General features: G+C 42.4%; 1 protein-coding gene across 2 annotated transcripts in view; it reads left to right on the top strand.

The window, feature by feature from the left end:
- Positions 1–21,584, top strand: part of SIK3 (SIK family kinase 3) — a gene marked incomplete at its 5' end in the record, with an annotated part of 294,724 nt that overhangs the window by 72,685 nt on the left and 200,455 nt on the right. The gene's annotated exons all lie outside the window — the stretch shown is intronic.

The following is a 21,584-nucleotide window of genomic DNA, read 5'->3' as shown; positions in this document are numbered from 1 at the left end:
AGGAACCTGGATTCAGTTACATTTCTTTTCCATCCTTATTCATATTAGTTGAGGAATGCTGATAACAGGTGTCAGGTCCACATCTTCCAAAGCAGTTTTCTTCAGCAAACGAAGGACTAAGGAGGGCGGGAGTACAAGTGTAGGGCCTGAGGCTAATTAAGCCTTCCTCATTCTAAGCGCCACCACCCATGCCCACCCGCCTGCCTGCGGCGTGCTTCTCAGCCTTGGGAGCTTTCTCAGTGTATCCTGGCCGCATGAGCATTCCCTCTGTAGACTCAGATGGCCTAATGGTCTTGGTCCTGTGGCAGTTCACCTCGTTTTGCTCGGTGATATCTTTTGTAGTTGATGTTTATTGTTAATGTTAAGCTCGCTTGAGGACAAGGGCTGTTGTTGATTTATCATTTCCTGTACATTTTACAGTGACTTCTTGTCTTTCAAACGACAGGAGGATCCTTTGGAAGAATTGATAAGAACTCTCAAAATCTTTTAGGCTTTCCCGGCCTTGGCTGTGTGAAACTGTAAAGGTGCAATTTTAGTATACATTTATTTTATAAGTTTATTAAATTTTTTTAAAAATATACTTTTATTGATTTCAGAGAAGAAGGGAGAGGGAGAGATAGAAACTTCAACCATGAGAGAGAATCATTGATCGGCTGCCTCTTGCACTCCCTCTACTGGGGATCAAGCCCGCGACTCAGGCATGCACCCTTGACTGGAATCAAACCTGGGACCCTTCAGTCGGCAGGCTGAAGCTCCCTCCACTGAGCCAAACCGGTTAGGGCAATTTATTAAATTTTTAAGGAAGTCATTTTGATAAGCTCTAGGGAGCTCTAGGTTATTGTTTTGTTTTGGTTGTACAATAGCAAAACAGTTCTGGTTTACATAGGAAAGTTATTTTAAATGGCAACAATTTTAAAAATGCCTTGCCTAACAACAATAATAAAGACATGTGACATTTTTGAGTACTTAAGCACTAGCTCTTGATAAGAGCTTTATATTTATTATTTACAGACCGACTGAAACAGGTAGGTAGGTATTTTTATCTCTATTTTACAAATGAAAAAAGTTTGTAAAATAGGCACAGGGAGTTAAGGTGACTAATAAATATCTATATGGATAGTAGGTAGGGGCCCTAGGCTCAAATCTAATCCCCTTAACCTTTGTGCTGTATTTGTATTGCTTTGAAAATATTTCATTTAATCTTATCTAGATGTTTTAAAATGGAGTAGCAGGAGATTTAAAATTCCAAGTAGAATCACTAATATTCCTGAATTCATACTTGTTCAGTTTGGAGTGATTGTTGAGTCACTAATTAAATCTTCATTGCATTTTTGAAAACATCAGTGTCATTAATGGCATTGCTTAGTTAGTTGGAGCATGTCCTTACACCAAAAGCTTGCAGGTTTGATTCCTGGTCGAGGCACGTATGGGAGGTAGCTGATTGATATTTCTCACATTGATGTTCTCCTTCTTCTTCCCCTCCTCCTCCCCCTCCTCCTTCCCCCCTCTTTCTCCTCCTCCCCTTTTCCTCCCCTGCCCCTCCTCCCTAAAAATCAATAAGCATGTCCTCACCAGTGCTCAGCTCCTGAGTGATCAGTGCGCGTCATAGCGACCGGTTGACCAGTCATTCGGTTGTTTGATTGCTTAGGCTTTTATATATATACTAGGGGCCCGGTGCACGAAATTCGTGCACTGGGTGTGTGTGTGGGGGGAGTGTCCCTCAGCCCAGCCTGCCCCCTCTCACATACTGGGAGCCCTCAGGTGTTGACCCCCATCACCCTCCAATCGCAGGATCGGCCCCTTGCCCAGGCCTGATGCCTCTGACAGAGGCGTCAGGCCTGGGCAGGGGACCCTCATTTCCCCCCATCACTGGTTCTGCCCCCAACCCCTCCGATTGCTGGCTCTGCCCCTTGCCCAGAGGCGTAGACCCCCATCACCCTCCGATCGCCTGATCGGCCCCTTGCCCAGGCCTGACGCCTCCGCCAGAGGTGTCAGGCTTGGACAGGGGACCCCCATCTCCCCCCGATCACTGGCTCTGGCCCCCACCCAGGCCTGAGGCCTCTGGCCCAGGAATCATGCCTGGGCAGGGGACCCCCATCTCCCTCTGATCGCTTGCTCCACCCCCCGCCCAAGCCTGACGCCTCTGACCCAGGCTTCAGGCCTGGGCAAGGGGGCCATCATATCCCCCCAATCCCTGGCTCCGCCCCTGCCCAGGCCTAATGCCTCTGGCCTAGGTGTCCGGCCCGGGCAGTGGGGACCTGCAGTGGCCGCGGGGGGCGCCGCGATCACGCGGGCTCCGCCCCTGCCCCTGCAGGACGCCTCTGGCTGAACCGTCCGGCCCGGGCAGCGGGGACCCGCAGCTGCAGTGGCCCCTCGATCGTGGGCTTCGCTTTAGGCCCAAGCAAGGGACCCGTAGCTCCTGGGACTGCCAGCTTCGACCGTGCCCAGCTCCCATCGCTGGCTCCACCCCTACTTTCTGCTATCACTGGCCAGGGCCGAAAAGGCACCTGATTCTCTGATCATGGCTGGGGGGCAGGGCAAAAGCGGCCGCTTTTGCCCTGCCCCCCAGCTCTTAGCTCCCCCCTGGGTTTCCGATCACTGTCAGTGGCAGGGGGCTTCTTCCTGCTTTCCCTTTCGCCTCCCTGCATTGTGCCTACATATGCAAATTAACCGCCATCTTGTTGGCAGTTAACTGCCAATCTTAGTTGGCAGTTAATTTGCATATAGCCCTGATTAGCCAATGAAAAGGGTAGTGCTGTACGCCAATTACCATTTTTCTCTTTTATTAGTGTAGATAGATAGTGCTGGAAGTTCTAGCTAGTGCAATAAGGCAAGAAAAATAAAGGCATATAGATCAGAAAGAAAGAAATATCATTACCTTATTTACAGATGACATGATTGTCTATGTGGAAAGGAATCTATAAATTAACTCCTAGAAATAAGGTGTATTAGTAAGGTTGTATGATATAAGATAAATGTACAAAAATCAATTGCATTTCTGTATACTAACAATGAACACTTGGAAATACAGTATTATTTACAGTCACTCAAAAAGTAATGCTTAAGTGTATATCTAACAAAACACGGATAGGACTTGTATGCTGAAAACTACAAAATGCTGATTAAAGAAATCAGTGATCCAAATAAATGCTGTATTCCATGGATTAGAAAACTTAATATAGTAAAAATGTCAGTTCTTCCCAAATTGACATACAAGTTTAGTACAATTCCTATAAAAACTCCAGTAAGATTTTTTGCGAGATTATTATAACATATATGTGGAAATACAAAGGAACTAGAATTCCTAAATATAAGAAAAAGTGGGCCCTGACCAGTTTGGCTCAGTGGATAGAGCGTTGGCCTGTGGACTGAAGGGTCCCAGGTTCGATTCCAGTCAAGGGCATGTACCTTGGTTGCGGGCACATCCTCAGTTGAGGGTGTGCAGGAAGCAGCTGATCGATATTTCTGACTCTCTTTCTTCCTCTCTGTAAAAAGTCAATAAAATATATTTAAAAAAAAAAGAAAAAGTAGGAGGAATCACTCTACCAGATTTCAAAACATAAAACTACAATAATCAAGATTGTGTGATATTGGTGGAGAGAAAGACACATAGATCAATGCAACATAATAGAGAACCCCCAGAGTAACAGGATAGAGACCTACATGAATATCCTCAGTGGATTTTTTTTTTTCTATTGAGGCATGACACTAAAATTTAATATTTTAAAGTATACAATTCAGTGGTTATCAGAATCATTGCTCATCTGCCTCCTGCATGTACCCCCCTACTGGAAATTGAGCCTCAACCCTGAGCAATGATTCTCTCTTATCATTGATGTATCTCTCTGCTTCTTTTTTTCTCTTCCTCTCTGAAATCAACAAAAGACCAGTATAGAGAATATATAAAGAACTCCAAAACTCAACAGTAAAAAACTAAATAATACAATAGAAAATGGCAAAAGACATAGAGACATTTCACTGAAAAGAATATACAGGTGACACATAAGCATATGAAAAGCTGTTCAGTATCATAGTCACTTGGAAATTGCAAATTCAAACCACAGTGTCATATCTCAAAAGAAAAAGCTTAGTATTAGAAAAGAAAAAATACTAGTAATATGTGAACATTATTAAATTTGGTACATGCAAAAAAGTCTAAAGAAGAAAAAAGTGCAAGTAATTTCTATACCTATCTAAACTTTCACTAACATTTTGTTGTATTTTACACCTTTTTCTTTTTTTTACTCTAAGAATTTTTATTTTACATAGTTAACTGAATATGTGTGGTTGTGTCCTTTTTAAAAAAATATGTTTTTATTGATTTCAGAGAGAGGGAGGAAGAGGGAGAGATGAAAGCACCAATGATGAGAGAGAATCATTGTAATCATTGATTGGCTGCTCCTGGACACCTCTCTACTGGGGATGGAGACTGCAACCTGGGCATGTGCCTTGACCGGGAATCCAACCGTGACCTGATGCTCAGCCACTGAGCCATACTTGCCGGGCAGTTGTGTCCTTTTTAAAAACAAACAGTATCATGACTATCACTTAAAATAATCTATGAATTCAGTTTTTATTTTTTTGTTTTCTTTTTATTTATTTATTTATTTTTAATTAAATCTTTATTGTTCAGATTATTACATTTGTTCCTCTTTTTCCCCCCCATAACTCCCCTCCTCCCAGTTCCCGCCCCACCATCCGCCCTCACTCCCCACCCACTGTCCTCATCCATAGGTGCACGATTTTTGTCCAGTCTCTTCCTGCATCTCCCACACCCCTTTCCCCCCCCCAAAATAGTCAGTCCATTCCCTTTCTATGTCCCTGATTCTATTATGATCACCAGATTATTTATTCACTTGATTTTTAGATTCACTTGTTGATAGATGCATATTTGTTGTTCATAATTTGTATCTTTACCTTTTTCTTCTTCTTCCTCTTCTTAAAGGATACCTTTCAGCATTTCATATAATCCTGGTTTGGTGGTGATGAACTCCTTTAGCTTTTCCTTATCTGTGAAGCTCTTTATCTGACCTTCAGTTCTGAATGATAGCTTTGATGGATAAAGTAATCTTGGTTGTAGGTTCTTGGTATTCATCACTTTGAATATTTCTTGCCACTCCCTTCTGGCCTGCAAAGTTTCTGTTGAGAAATCAGCTGACAGTCGTATGGGTATTCCCTTGTAGGTAACTGGGTTTCTTTCTCTTGCTGCTTTTAGGATTCTCTCTTTGTCTTTTGCTCTTGGCATTTTAATTATGATGTGTCTTGGTGTGATCCTCTTTGGATTCCTTTTGTTTGGGGTTCTCTTCGCTTCCTGGACTTGTAAGTCTATTTCTTTCACCAGGTGGGGGAAGTTTTCTGTCATTATTTCTTCAAAGAGGTTTTCAATATCTTGCTCTCTCTCATCTTCTGGCACCCCTATAATTCTGATGTTGGTACGCTTGAAGCTGTCCCAGAGCCTCCTTACACTATCTTCGTATTTTCGGATTCTTTTTTCATTTTGCTTTTCTGGTTAGGTGTTTTTTGCTTCTTCGCGTTTCGAATCTTTGACTGGATTCTTGCGCTCCTCTGGTCTGCTGTTGGGTGTCTGTATAATATTCTTTATTTCAGTCAGTGTATGCTTAATTTCTATTTGGTTCTTTATCACAACATTGAGGGTCTCATTAGATTTCTTGAGGATCTCACTACATTTATCGGCGGTCTCACCAGTCTTTTCGAGGGCCTTACTAAGTTTATTGGCAGCTTCTAGACCAGGGGTGGGCAAACTTATTGACTCGAGGGCCACAATGGGTTCTTAAACTGGACCGGAGGCCCGGAACAAAAGCATGGATGGAGTGTTTGTGTGAACTAATATAAACTCAAAGTAAACATCATTACATAAAAGGGTACGGTCTTTTTTTTTTTTTTAGTTTTATTCATTTCAAACAGGCCGGATTCGGCCCGCGGGCCGTAGTTTGCCCACGGCTGTTCTAGACAGTTCTTGAGAGACCTTAAAAGTGTGGTTTTGAGCTCTATATCTTCCATTTCTGACATTTGCGTCCTGTTTCTTTGTCTCCGCATTTTTGTATCTTTTCTTGGTGCACCCCCTTAGTGGTCTTTGTGCGCAGTCTTGTTGTAGTTAAGCCTTGATTGTTGGCAATACCAGAGGTGATTTGACCTCCAGGCTAACTGGCTATGAGAGTCAGCTGTGTCTGCAGTGGGAGAGCTTCTGTGCTGGATCTCTAGGGCGGTGCTAATCTAGCGTTTGCCTGAGGCTATCTGGCAAATGGCTCTGCAAAGGGCTTGGGCGGGGCGGGTCCCTGGGGATCTACAAGGCGGGCGGAGCAAGGAGTTATGGCTGCTCTCAGTTCCGTCCCTAGGGGCTCTGCCTCTCAGAGTCCCAGCAACCGCTGCAAACCTCGGAGAGAAAGCTGCCTTCGAGTTCCAACTGAAGCCAGACAGTCCCGCTTCTCCCGTTTGAGTCTGGGTCCCCAGCGACTTGCCCGGATCTGGAGCTCAGAGTCTGAAACTCCCTCCCGATTTAAAACAACGACCGCGCCCTCGCCGCCAGCCCGCTCCGCGTGCACTCCGCACCTGAGTATTTCACTTCAGCACTGCACCTCCTCTGAGTCTGGGTATGATATTCTCTTTCCTCCTAGTTGTAGAATTTCCACTCAGCCAGCCTTCCCGTGGTTCTGGATGATGTCCGTTCTGTTCTTTATTTATATCTCTGAAGTGGTTGTTCGAGGCAGCAATCTCTGGCGTTAACCTATGCCGCCATCTTGGTTTCTCCGATTTCAGTTTTTAAACAGTTTGTAATATTCATTGTATGGACATACTATGCCTTTTCCCATCTTGTTTGTTTCTTCCTGACATGCCCCTCCATCTCCTATCCACTTGCCTGATTTCTTCTATGTTCCAAGATTCAGGTAACATTGTAACCTATGGGAAGCTTTTTTGGACTGCATAGTTAGAATTAAGGACTTTCTCATCTGTGTTTGCCACTTACCCATTTCTTTTTTTTCCTTTTTTTGTCTTTATTGATTAAGGTACTACATATATGTCCTTATTCCCCCCCCCCCAATTGCCCTTCTCCCCCCCTCCCCCTCCCCTCCCCCCCCCCCCACACACTCATGCCCTCACCCCCCTGGTGTCTGTGTCCATTGGTTAGGCTTATATGCATGCATACAAGTCCTTTGGTGGATCTCTCCTCCTTACCCCCGCCCTCCCCTACCTTCCCTCTGAGGTTTAATGGTCTGATTGATGCTTCTCTGTCTCTGGACCTGTTTTTGTTCATCAGTTTATGTTCATTATATTCCACAAATGAGTGAGATCATGTGATATTTATCTTTCTCTGACTGGCTTATTTCGCTTAGCAATAATGGTCTCCAGTTCCATCCATGTTGCTGCAAATTGTAAGAATTCCTTTTTTTATAGCAGCGTAGTATTCCATTGTGTAGATGTACCACAGTTTTCTAATCCACTCATCTGCTGATGGGCACTGAGGCTATTTCCAAATCTTAGTTATGCTAAATTGTGCTCTATGAACACAGAAGTGCATATATCCTTTCTGATTGGTGTTTCTAGTTTCTTGGGATATATTCCTAGTAGTGGGATCACTGGGTCAAATGGGAGTTCCATTTTTAGTTTTTTGAGGAAACTCCATACTGTCTTCCATAGTGGCTGCACCAGTCTGCATTCCCACCAGCAGTGAGTGAGTGTTCCTTTTTCTCTGCATCCTTGCCAGCACTTGTCGTTTGTTGATTTGTTGATGATAGTCATTCTGACAGGTTTGAGATGGTACCGCATTGTTGCTTTGATTTGCATCTCTTGGATGATTAGTGACTTTGAGCATGTTTTCATATGTCTCTCGGCCTTCCTTATGTCCTCTTTCAAAAAGTATCTATTTAGGTCCATTGCCTATTTTTTGATTGGGTTGTTTATCTTCCTTTTGTTAAGTTGTATGATTTCCCTGACCACTTACCCATTTCTGTTTGCCACTTCCTACATTGGTGTACTTTTAAAAAAATGGATTAATCTTCCCCAGACTGTGTACCACCTAAAGCAGGAATTGTGTACCCTTTTAGTTTTCTCAAGGTGAGGGAATAATGTACAACATATAGTAGATGTTTAATAAATACTTCTTGACTAGATAAAGAAGTGAATGGGTGAAAGGTTTCATGAATGAAGAGTTGAATGCTGACCAATAAAAAAAGGTTTAACTTTAAGGAATATCACAGAATTTGGAGTTAAAAGAATCGAGTTCTACCATCATTTCTTAGTGTCTAACTTTGGCCAAGTCATTTCCCTTCTCTGAACTTCAGTTGTTTTGCAAAATTGAAGTAGATTTAGTAGTAGTAATAGAAATACAAATGCTTTTTGAACAATAAATACTCTGTAAATTCTAGTTAATAATGTTACAGTAATAACAAGCATTTTGTATGTAGAGGCCGCACATGTGTAATGCACTATCTTCACTGAAGTAAGAGAATTACTTTAGAACGTTGGGTAGGCATAGTATTCAAGCACAATATCAGTTTTACTTTGCTTGGATATAATTTGGTTACATTATTGATACATTACTTTATTGCATTGTTTCATTACATAAGTAGACTGAAGATGGGTCAGGGTGAGTCAGTTTCATAAAACAGCCTCCCTGAAAGTAGTCCATAATGCTTATGGTCTGTGATGTGAAATTTCCAGGATGATGAAGTATGCCGATGTTAACAGTTCAAATGTGGTTTGACTTTTCTAACTGTTGTCAGTGATAGACTTGTGTACTACTAGCCTACTCTGCTTTCCATGTTTTCTGTACAAAGATGTTTAGGTAGTGCAATGATGAGTAATGTATTTTCAAGAAATGCTACGATAACCTTTAAGTCTAGATAATTAGATTGAGCATTTAAAGCTGTAGCTTTTTCATTGCTTTCAGATGACTGTATGTTTCTACCAAATCACTTTATGAATATGCATGAGCTTATAATTTCCTGAAATAAATTACATTGGTAGTATTTTTCAAGTTTTTTTGTGTGGGAAGAAGCTTTTTATTAGTCTTAGAAATTCTTTGAATAGTGTGTGTGTGTGTTATATGTGTGTGTATAAAAACCACACACAACGCACACATATATTTTCCACTAATGCTACATTTAAATGACGTCTCTGGCTTTATTTTTTCTTAATGTCACTGTTTCCTTCTCACCCTTTCTACAGGTGAAAGAGTGAGAATCATTTTAGCCTTATGAGTGGAGGAGCTCAGTGGCTGGAGAGTTGGTAGACACACGAGTGAGCACTAAATGGCCAGCATCCAGTCCACTCCTTTCATTGTCCATGCAAGTCTTGAAGCAGAGGTGTGCCCACTCTGTCTTGTATCCTATTCTATATATTAAAAGGGTAATATGCAAATTGTCCCCTCCACTGGGATTTTGACCATAGTTCAACCAGGGGTCAGGGCCAGCCTGCCAACTGCCAGGGGGCCCATCCTCCCCAGCCGGCCCTGCCCCTGATCGGTCCCCTACATCCGGATGGGGGGCGGGGCTGGCCGGCCAACCTCCCGCATTCCCTCTCTTTGGCCGTCCCAGCCTGATCAGCCCTGATTGGGGCAGCTGGCTGGACCCCACCTGTGCATGAATTCGTGCACCGGACCTCTAGATAATTTATGATTTGTGGGTTAGGTAACTTCATCAAATTGTATTTGCACACATGGAGGTTCAACCATGTGTGGCTTTGAAACATTTTTAATTGTTGAAAATCACTGTGTTCTGATTAGTGTGTATGCCTTCGAGTTATTATTCATCCATCTTGTGGGCTTTCCTGTTTTCAGCACATTTACAGCACACAACAACTCAGAATGGTCAAAATTGTTTCATTAGTGCTCCAGCCAGGTGGTACAACGGTTATCGTTCTGTATGCCAAAAAGGTTGCAGTTCAGGTTTGATTCTCAGTCAGGGCATATACCTAGTGGGGGTTTGATCCCCAGTCAGCAAATGTACAGGAGGCAACCTATCTATGTTTCTTACATTGATGTTTCTCTCTCACTCTGCCCCTCTCCCTATTCTTCCCTCTTCCTCTCCTTTTTCTTTCTCTTCTTCACTCTATAAAATCAATAAACGTATCCTTGGGTGAGGATTTAAAAATATTGTTTCATTATTTCCTTAATGAGCATTCACAATATATCATCTTTTAAAATGCAAGTATATTGTTTATTTATAGCACCCCTTTAGGCTTGCATAAACTGTAAATTCCTTGTGTTTATATTTATTTATGTAATTTTAAGGATTTTGTTTTATGCATGGCACCATTTTGTTTTATGCATGGCACCATTTTGTTTTATGCATGGCACCATTTTTATGCATGGCACTATTTTGTTTTATGCATGGCACCATTTTGTTTTCCTGATAAAAATGGATATTGTAAGACCTAAGTTTGAGCAGTTGATGACAATTGCTTAGCAGTGAGCACAAGTGTTGTGTGAAGTAGTAGAAAAAGCCTTGGGCAGGCAGTCAGTAGACCAGTATTCCAGCTCTAGCTGCACTTAACTCACCATGTCATCTGTCTAATAACCTAACAATAAAAATAATACAAATTAATTTGTGCAGTACTCTGCCATTTACAGAGGACTTTTATAGAAAGTACTAGAGGCCTGGTGCACGAATTTGTGCACCACTGGGGTCCCTCAGCCTGGCCTGTGGGATTGGGCCGAAACCAGCTCTCTGACATTTCCCAAGGGGTCCCGGATTGTGAGAGGGTGCGGGCCAGGCCAAGGGGCCCCCCTGGTGCACAATCGGGCCAGGGAGGGATGCGCATAAATTCTAGTTGGCCCTTTATCACAACATTCAGGGTCTCATTAGATTTCTTGAGGATCTCACTATATTTATCAGCGGTCTCACCAGTCTTTTCGAGGGCCTTATTAAATTTATCAGCGGCTTCTAGACAGTTCTTGAGGTTGACCAGCAGGAGGGCACCAGGGTGTGTCCAGCCCGTCTTGGTCAGTCCTGATCAGCCGGGCCTCAGCAGCAAGCTAACCTACCAGTCAGAGCGTCTGCCCTCTGACGGTCAGTGCACGTCATAGCAACTGGTCGACTGTTTGCCCCCTGGTGGTCAGTGCACATCATAGTGAGTGGTTGAGTGGACTTAGCATATCATTAGCATATTACGCTTTGGTTGGTTGAACGGACAATTGGACACTTAGCATATTGGGCTTTTATTATTTAGGATACTGGACATAGATAGGATAAAATTCCCATTTTATGATGAAGAAACTAAATCTCAAAGAGTTTTAAGAGCTTGGCTCAAGGTCATATCACTGACAAGGGCTAGAAGCTTGACTGACTTTTATTGTACTGTTTCCTTTTCAGTTACAATATACTGCCTCTTATTTTACTTGTAATTGGAAAACGAGGGGGTGGACCACGTAAGTGATTTTCAAGTTACATTTACCCATAGTCCTAGAATTCAGTAGACTAGCCCCTAGAACTGCTTGTGAATAAGGATAGCTATATGGGGAAAGCTATTTAGATTGGGCACCAGAGTTGGACATAGGATTTGAGGTGATGTTATACATTTCCAAATGATTTGTGGATCCATTCTTTGCATTTGTTGTTATCCATGGATGACTTTGTATCTTTTTAGTGTGATGGGACTGAAGGAAGGTAGATAGGCATCTGATACAAACTTTCTTTTTTTTAAGGAGGAAGGAATCCATAACTTACTTAAAAAGTGTGAAAAGAACCACATTAGATGATTTTCTGAGGCCCTGTTTCAGCCTAGGACTCTGAAAAATATTGCAACCCTAACATCAGTTCAGTGTTACAAGACAATGTTGAAGCCCTATTTAATCTTTGAAAACAGTCTATTCTTTCATCTAACGTGGCGTACTCAGCAGTCTTTAGGGAAAAGAAGCAAAATGTCAGAAATGAGCATGTGTATGTGGCCAGTGTTGGTAATGCATTTTTTGAAGCTGCTAGTAAGAATGAGTGATGTTGGAGGTGCACTGGAGTTATTTATAAAGTGCGCATGCACTGGAGCCTACGCTAGTTATCTTGGGTGTCCTTGTGTTTTCTATATTCCGGCATTTTTATCAAGAAGGAGCTCCTTGTTTTCTGCCAGTGTTTTTATTTACCTTTGAAACAGAGATTCATTTATATATTCTTTTTTGTATTTATTTCTGAACAAAATAGGACAGGCTTTTTGACTAAAATATTGTTCTAGCTTTTCTCTTTCTTTTTTAAAACATGTTTCTATTAATTTTTGGAGAGAGGAAGGGAGAAGAAGAGAGATTAACATTGATCGGCGACATCCTGCACAGCCCCTGCTGGGGATTGATCCTGCAACCTAAGCAAGTGCCCCGAGAATCAACCTGGTGACGTCTTGGTGCATGGGATGATTCTCAACCATCTGAGCCACACCAGCTGGGCTCTTCTAGCTTTTCTAACAGAGATGTGACTTTCAGTGGTGTGGTAAATACAAAGTGCAATATACAGATGATATATTACAGAATTGAACATTTTAAATTTATCTAATTTTATTAACCAACTAGAGGCCCAGTGCATGGGATTTGTGCACTGATGGGGGGGGGGCGTGCCCTTCAGAGATTGGCCCGCTGCAGCAGCAGCCACTCATCCTGGTTAGCCAAGCAGTTGCTCCCATTCTGGGAATGCACTGACCGCCAGGGCATAGCTCCTGTATTGAGCGTCTGCCCACCTGGTGGTCAGTGCACGTCATAGCAACTGGTTGACCGGTCATTCTAGTTGTTCTGCTGTTTAGTCGCTGGGCTTTTATTATATAGGATGTCACCCCATTAAATTTAATAACGATAAAAAGAAAATCTTGGCCTAAACCAGTGATGGTGAACCTATGACACATGTGTCAGAGATGACACGCGAACTCATTTTTTTGGTTGATTTTTCTTTTTTTTCTTTCTTTTTTTAAAATTAAATCTTTATTGTTCAGATTATTACATTTGTTCCTCATTTTTCCACCCATAACTCCCCTCCTCCCAGTTCCCACCCCACCCCCTGCCCTCACTCCCCACCCACTGTCCTCATCCATAGGTGCACGATTTTTGGCCAGTCTCTTCCTGCATCCCCCACACCCCTTCCCTCCCCCCCAAGAATAGTCAGTCCATTCCCTTTCTATTTTCCTTATTCTATTATAATCACCAGTTCATTCTGTTCATCAGATTATTTATTCACTTGATTTTTAGATTCACTTGTTGATAGATGTGTATTTGTTGTTCATAATTTGTATCTTTACCTGTTTTTTCTTCTTCCTCTTCTTAAAGGATACCTTTCAGCATTTCATATAATACTGGTTTGGTGGTGATGAACTCCTTTAGCTTTTTCTTAACTGTGAAGTTCTTTATCTGACCTTCAATTCTGAATGGTAGCTTTTCTGGATAAAGTAATCTTGGTTGTAGGTTCTTGGTATTCATCACTTTGAATATTTCTTGCCACTCCCTTCTGGCCTGCAAAGTTTCTGTTGAGAAATCAGCTGACAGTCGTATGGGTATTCCCTTGTAGGTAACTGAGTTTCTTTCTCTTGCTGCCTTTAAGATTCTCTCTTTGTCTTTTGCCCTTGGCATTTTAATTATGATGTGTCTTGGTGTGGTCCTCTTTGGATTCCTTTTGTTTGGGGTTCTCTGTGCTTCCTGGACTTGTAAGTCTATTGCTTTCACCAGGTGGGGGAAGTTTTCTGTCATTATTTCTTCAAATAGGTTTTCAATATCTTGCTATCTCTCATCTTCTGGCACCCCTATAATTCTGATGTTGGTACGCTTGAAGCTGTCCCAGAGCCTCCTTACACTATCTTCGTATTTTCGGATTCTTTTTTCATTTTGCTTTTCTGGTTAGGTGTTTTTTGCTTCTTCGCATTTCGAATCTTTGACTGGATTCTTGTGCTCCTCTGGTCCGCTGTTGGGAGTCTGTATAATATTCTTTATTTCAGTCAGTGTATGCTTAATTTCTAGTTGGTTCTTTATCACAACAACGAGGGTCTCATTAGATTTCTTGAGGATCTCACTATATTTATCAGCGGTCTCACCAGTCTTTTCGAGGGCCTTATTAAATTTATCAGCGGCTTCTAGACAGTTCTTGAGAGACCTTAAAAGTGTGGTTTTGAACTCTATATCCAGCATTTTGCTTTCCTCCATTTCTGTCATTTGTGTCCTGTTTCTTTGTCTCCGCATTTTTTATGCTATCTTAGTGCACCCCGTAGTGGTCTTTGTGCGCAGTCTTGTTGTAGTTAAGCCTTGATTGTTGTAGGTAACACTGGGGGGATTTGACCTCCAGGCCAACTGGCTGTGAGAATCAGCTGTGTCTGCAGTGGGGAGAACTTCTGTCCTCTAGGGAGGTGCTAATCTAGCCTTTGCCTTAGGCTATCCAGCAAAAGCCTCCCTGCAGGGCTTGGGCAGGGCGGGTCCCAGGGGATCAACAGGGCGGGTGGAGCGAGCAGTTATGGCTGCTCTCAGTCCCCCCAGAGGCTCTGCCTCTCAGTGTCCCAGCAACCGCTGCAAGTACCTTGGAGAGAAAGCTGCCCTCGAGTGTCGACCGATGCCAGACAGTCCCACTTCTCCCGTATGAGACTGGGTCCCTAGAGACTTGCTTGGAACTGGAGCTCAGAGCCTGAGACTCCCTCCCGATTGAAACAGACAACCACGCCCTCAGCCGCCAGCCCGCTCCACACGCACCTCCGCACCTTTGTATTTTACTTCCGCACCCCGCCTCCTCTGAGTCTCGGTATGCTTTTCTCTTTCCTTCTAGTTGTAGAATTTCTCTCAGCCAGCCTTCCTGTGGTTCTGGGTGATGTCCGTTCCGTCTTTTAGTTGTATTTTTGAAGTGGTTGTGCGAGGCAGCAATCTCCAGTGTTTACTTATACCGCCATCTTGGTTTCTCTGTCTTGGCATTTTTTATGCTTCGCTGTGTCGATAGAGTGGCTTTCTGTGCTAAGTGTCCTATAGGGCCCAGTGGCTCAGCCTCCCCAATTACCTGAGGTAGACACTCCTGGTGCACCCCCTTGTGATCTTTGTGCACAGTCTTGTTGTAGTTAAGCCTTGATTGTTGTAGGTAACACTGGGAGGAATTGACCTCCAGGCCAATTCGCTGTGAGAATCAGCTGTGTCTATGGTGGGATAACTTCTGTGCTGAAGACACCCTTATGGGGCAAGACTTGCTTCAGTGGGGCTTTGGTGCTCACTGAGTCTGCCCCCTGAGTGTGTCTCTTATGGATCTGGGGAGTTGTAATCTGGATGGTCCCACTCTGACCACTGGGTACACTGGCTCTTGGATCTAAGGAGGTGCTAATCTAGCTTCTGACTGAGGCTACCCTGCAGAAGCCAGCTGTAAAGCAATGCAAGTTGCCCTGGGGCCTTGGGCAGCTGCAGTTTGTTAAGTAATTTTCAGATTACAAAGGGCCGGGTCTTTCATATGCAAAAGCCTCCGTGCACAGCTTGGGCGGTGTGGAGCCCCAGGGGACCAACTGGGCGGGCGGAGTAAGCAGTATGGCTGCTCTCAGTCCTGTCCTCAGAGGCCCCGGCAATCGCTGCGTGTGCCTCAGAGAGAAAGCTGCCCTTGAGTTCCGACCGATGCCAGACAGTCCCATTTCTCCCGAATGGGTCTGGGTCCCCAGAGACTCGCCCGGAACTGGAGCTCAGAGCCTGAGACTCCCTCCCGATTGAAAAAGAGAATCGTGACCTCAGCTGCCAGCCCTCTCCGCATGCACCTCCGCACCTTTGTATTTTACTTCTGCACCGCACCTCCTCTGAGTCTCAGTACGCTTTTCTCTTTCCTTCTAGTTGTAGAATTTCCACTCAGCCAGCCTTCCTGTGGTTCTGGATGATGCCCGTTCCGTCTTTTAGTTGTATTTTTGAAGTGGTTGAGCGAGGCAGCAATCTTTAGTGTTTACCTATGCCGCCATCTTGTTTTTTCGATTATTCTTTGTTAAATGGCATTTAAATATATAAAATACATATCAAAAATATAAATCTTTGTATTACTATGGTTATAAATATCAAAAAATATCTATATGTGACATGGCACCAGAGTTAAGTTAGGGTTTTTCAAAATGCTGACATGCCGAGCTCAAAAGGTTCGCCATCACTGGCCTAAACCTACCCCTTTCCCTAACTCTAACCCTATCCCTAATCCTAATTAAAACCCAAATAACAAACTTAAATCTAACTCTAACCCTACCCCTAATTCTAACCCTAACCCTAAAAATAAACCTGACTTAGCCCTTTCCCTAATCCTAAGCCAAACTCTAACCCTAATAAAAAAATTCTTCTAGCTACTTGCAGATGAAAGTGCCAATTTTCATTTGTAACATATATTTATTTACATTTATACCAATTTGCATTCCTCACTTGCCCTCTGCAATCTGATAAGCATCTCATTGACAATTATGAGAGATTAATTTGTACAGTGTGGTTATCAATGAAATTTCAATTCATTTATTTTCTCTTAACCTGCCTCAGAGGAGATATCTGTGGGTTATCTATGCCCTTGACACAGGGATGGTCTGTGTTTTGTCACCTGTAGCACATCAGCTAGGCAACTCCATTTGATGAATATGATTTGCATGCTCATAAGCAGATACGAAGGGTCCATACTATTCTGAGACTCTCTCCTTTCCTTAGTGGACACTGGGAAAGCTCTATGGTTGTTTGACTCCTTAGGAATTAATTAGTGGAAGTTGGAAAAAGGCTGAAGGAAAAAAGACCAACGTTTTTCAGCTGGGATTTTTGTCTTATGGTAATATGTGGGACTTCACCTTGGACTTTTGTTTCTGTAGCAACTGATTGAATAAATAATAAAAAGTAAATTAAAACAAATACTTTTTTTTTGTAGACAGGCCTGTAGATATAGGCAAAAAGTACTCAAAGGCTGCTTCCTTAACTAATTAATGGAATTTTTTATTGTAACTGGCAGAAATAGTGGTAAGCAAAGCAGCCCTACCTTTGGTATAGACTTTACATCTGTTTTTCTTTTTTTTTTTAAGTCCTCACCCGAGAATACTTTTTCCATTGCTTTCTATAGAGAGTGGAAGGGAAGGAGGAGGTGGGGAGAGAGAAACATTGACGTGATATGAGACATGTTGATTGGTTGCTTCCTGCATGCAGGGGCCTGGGAACTTGCAAGCGAGGTACGTCTCTTGACTCAGAATCGAACATGGGACCCTTTGGTCCACAGGCCTATAGCTCTAACCACTGAGTAAAACTAGCCAGGGCTAGACCTCACATCTTAAAACATAGTCTCTTATGTGTGGCATTGAGAGCCACTTTCTATGTGAAAGTGGTAAACGCATTAGGCAGTCTTTTTTTAGCGGTCTTAAACATCAGGTAAAAGGCGGAGAGAACAATGGTTGCCCAGGGACCAAGTCACCTGGATACATTCCCATCTGTAAAACATCATTTACCTCATGAGGCTGCTATGGGCAGTGGTTAATGTTTGGTAAATTCTGTGTAAAGAGTGGGGTTCTGTCCATGTGCTCTTACCAAAGAGATTGGACAAATTTGTACTAAGAGGTTGGCCTTTGGTAAGCATCATTCCTTCCCAGTCCAGCGTCTCACTCCGCGTGTGTGTGTGAGTGTGTGTGTGAAGTAGTTCTGAAGGTGTAATGTTTACTTTTCACTGCATGTGCAGTGTGCTTGCTCTCTCGTTTAGAAATTGTCCGAATGATTTTGGTGACTCAGGTGACTCAGGGTGTGTACTTTGTGGGAACCAGCTGAGTTGGCTGTTGCACTTCATTTTTCTGAACAAATTAATGTATAGTTTCTTTTGGCTCATGCAGTCAAACCTCTGGTTTGGGCGGTGGTTGTTTCTTTCTGCGTATTTGTTTTTGTGTTAGCTAGTAGCAATTGATGTGGTTGAGGTGGGGCTTTTCCTTGAGGATGGTACCACTTTGAACTGTCCTTCCCTTTCAAGTAGAAATAGTGTAGCTCTTTTTGGCTCAGTATTATCAGTAAATACTTCTTTTATATCCTCTTCTTTCATTCAGGAAAATACAGGGATAGAAAATGACTTTGTTTTGTGGCCCTGATGTTAGATAACAGTGTGGTTGTTTTTTAGATACCTCGTTTTCTAATATTGAACATAGTGTTTATTATCAGTGTTATTTATTTTTTTGGAAAAATTAATTTGTATTTCATTTTAAGGAAGAAACAATTCAGCCTTCTATTCTGCTAGGTTCTGTTAGTAGTATAGTTGCAGATCAGTAGAGGTCTGCCTATTCATTGCTCCTATCCTCCAACCCCTAGCATCAGTTTAGTGTTACAAGACACTGTTTGAAGACACTGATTATTTTACTGTTTTCATAGTTTTCCCTTTTCCAGAATGTCATCTAGTTGGAATCATAGGCAGTTCAGATCGTCTTGTTTTCACTTAGCAATATGCATTTAAGGTTCCTCTGTGCCTCTTCATGGCTTCATAGCTCATTTCTTTTTTGATCCTCACCTGGGGGGCATGCTCATTGATTTTCAGAAAAGGGGAAGAGGAAGGGGGTGGGAGAGGGAAGAAGAGAGAGAAATATGTGAGAGAGAAACATCAATTGGCTGCCTCCTGGACAAGCCCCAACCAAACCGAGGGTCAAACCCTGCAACCTAGGCATGTGTCCTGACTGATAATTAAACCTGCGACCTTTTCCTGCATGGGACAATGCTCCGACCAACTGAGCCACATTGGCCAGGGTGCTCATTTCTTTTTCTTTTTTAAATTTAATTTTATTGTTTAAAGTATTACAAGTAGTAGTACATATGTCTCCTTTTTCTCCCCATTGACCTTCCCCTGGCCTCCCCTACCCCCCGGCACATGCCCTCACCTCCCCTCCTCAGTGTTTTACGTCCATTGGTTATGCTTATATGCATACATACAAGTCCTTTGGTTGACCTCTTCCCGCCCCCCCTCCCCCCCGCCTCCCCAACCCTCCCCAACCTTCCCACTGTAGTTTGACAGTCTGTTTGATGCTTCTCTGCCTCTGTATCTATTTTTGTTCATCAGGTTTTAATGTTCTTTATTATCCATAAATGAGTGAGATCATGTGTTATTTTTCTTTCTCTGACTGGCTTATTTCACTTAGCATAATGCTCTTCAGTTCCATCCATGCTGTTGCAAATGGTAAGAATTCCTTCTTTTTTATAGCAGCGTAGTATTCCATTGTGTAGATGTACCACAGTTTTCTAATCCACTCATCTGCTGATGGGCATTTAGGCTGTTTCCAAATCTTAGCTATTGTAAATTCTTTTTATAACTCAATAATACTCTATTGTCTGGATATACTACAGTTTATTTAGCCATTCACCCAGTGACAGACGTCTTGCTTGTCTCCAAGTTTTGGCAATTATGAATAAAGCTGATCCAACATCGACGTGTAGGTTTTTGTGTGGACCTAAGTTTTCAAGTAATTTGGGTAAATACCAAGGATATGATTACTAGATTGTATGGTAAGAGTATGTTCAGTTCTGTAAGAAAGAGCCCAAACTGTCTTCCAAGGTGGCTGTTGCATTCCCACCAGCAGTGAATGAGTTTCTCTTGTTCCACATCCTTGCTAGCATTTGCTATTGTTGGTATTCTGGATTCTTTGGGTGATCTCTCTTCCCATCCACCCACCCTCCCAGCCTTCCCTCTGAGATTCTGCAGTCTGTTCTGTGCTTCTATATCTCTGGATCTATTTTCTTCAAGTTTATTTTGTTTATTAGATTCCACATATGAATGAGATCATGTGATACTTGTCTTTCTCTGACTGGCTTATTTCATTAGTAATTTAGCATAATATTCTCCAGGTCCATCCATGCTGTCTCAAAGGGTAAGAGATTCTTCTTTTTTACTGCTGCATAGTATTCCATGGTATAAATGTACCACAGGTTTTTTATCCACTCATCTACTGCTGGGCACTTGACTGTTTCCAGATCTTAGCTATTGTAAATTCTGCTGCTATGAACATAGAAGTGCATGCATTCTTTCTGATTGGTGTTTCAGGTTTCTTAGGATATATTTGTAGAAGTGGGATCACTGGGTCAAATGCTGTTCCATATTTAATTTTTTGAGGAAACTCCATACTGTTTTCCACAGTGGCTGCACCAGCCTGCATTCCCACCAGCAGTACACTAGGGTTCCCTTTTCTTCACATCCTCCCCAGCACTTGTCATTTGTTGATTATTTGATGGTAGCCATTCCGACAGGTGTGAGGTGATACCTCATTGTTGTTTTAATTAGCATATCTCTGATGATTAGTGACTCTGAGCATTTTTCATATGTCTCTTGGCTATCTGTATGTCTTCTTTGGAGAAGTGTCTCTTTAGGTCCTTTGCCAATTTTTAAATGGATGATTTGTCTTTCTTCTGTTAAATTGTATGAGTTCTTATATATTTTGGATATTAACTCTTTATCAGATATATGATTGCCAGATATGTTCTCCCATGTAGTGGGTTCCATTTTTATTTTGTTGATGGTTTCTTTTGCTGTGCAGAAGCCTTTTATTTAGATGTAGTTCCATTTGTTTCTTTCTTCTTCTCATTAAAGCAGTCCCTTTAGAATTTTTTTTCCAGTGCTGGTAGGGACAAACTCCTGTAGCCTATATTTGTCTGGGAAGCTCTTTATTTCACCTTTTATTTTGAATGATAGCCTTGCTGGATATAGTAATCTTGGTTTCAGATCTTTGCTTTTCATTACCTTGAATACTTCATGTCATTCCCTTATGGTTTATAGAATTTCTGATGGGAAATCAGCTGATATCCTTATGGGAGTTCCTTAGTATGTAACAAATTGCTTTTCTCTTGCTGCTTTTAAGAATCTCTGTCTTTAATTTTTGGCATTTTAATTATGATGTGTTTGAGTGTGGGCTTATTTGGGTTCTTCTTGCTTAGGACTCTGTGCCTCTGAACTTGTGTGACTTTTTCCTTCATCAGGTTAGGGACTTTTTATGTCATTATTTCTTCAAACATGTTCTCTATCCCTTGCTCACTTTCTTCTCCTTCTGGCACTCCTATTCATGTTGCCCCACAGCTCCCTTAAGTTGTCCTGTTTTTCAATTGTTTTTTCTTTTTGGTTCCCTGATTGAGTGATTTTTTTTCTACCCTGTTTTCTAATTCACTGATCCAATCCTTGGGCTTCCTCTACTCTGCTGTGTAATTCTTCCACTGTGTTCTTTATTAGTGCTATGTAATCCTTCATAGTTACTATATCTTTTCCCATGCTGTTGAGCATCTTCGCCATGATTATTTTGAACTCTATGCCTGTCAAATATCCTATCTCCACTTCATTTAGCTCTTCTGGAGAATTCTCTTCTTCTTTCATCTGGGGCTTGTTCCCCCTGCCTCCCTTCCTCCCCCCCCCATTTGGCTGCCTGTTTGGATTTGTGACTGTGTATTAGGTAGATCTTCTATGCCTCCAAATCTCTAGTTTAGGATATCACACAGTTTTTGACTGGCCCTGCTTATGAACTGTTTGGAGATATCCACAGCTTGTGACTCCCTCTGCTAGGGCTGGGTGCTTTGGGAAAGTACCGAGATGTGCACAAAGGTCTGCTTTTCCTACCCCAAATTAGATTAGGCAAAGACTCAAGGCCTCCAGAGACATGCCTCTGCCTCCAGTCTGATTGTATTCAGTCTTGATTTGCCTCAA

The sequence above is a fragment of the Myotis nattereri genome, assembly GCF_964212035.1.
Source record: "Myotis nattereri genome assembly, chromosome: 9".
NCBI lineage: Eukaryota > Metazoa > Chordata > Mammalia > Chiroptera > Vespertilionidae > Myotis > Myotis nattereri.
Note: the sequence above shows the minus strand (reverse complement) of the source record. Positions and strands in the feature narration are given on the sequence as shown.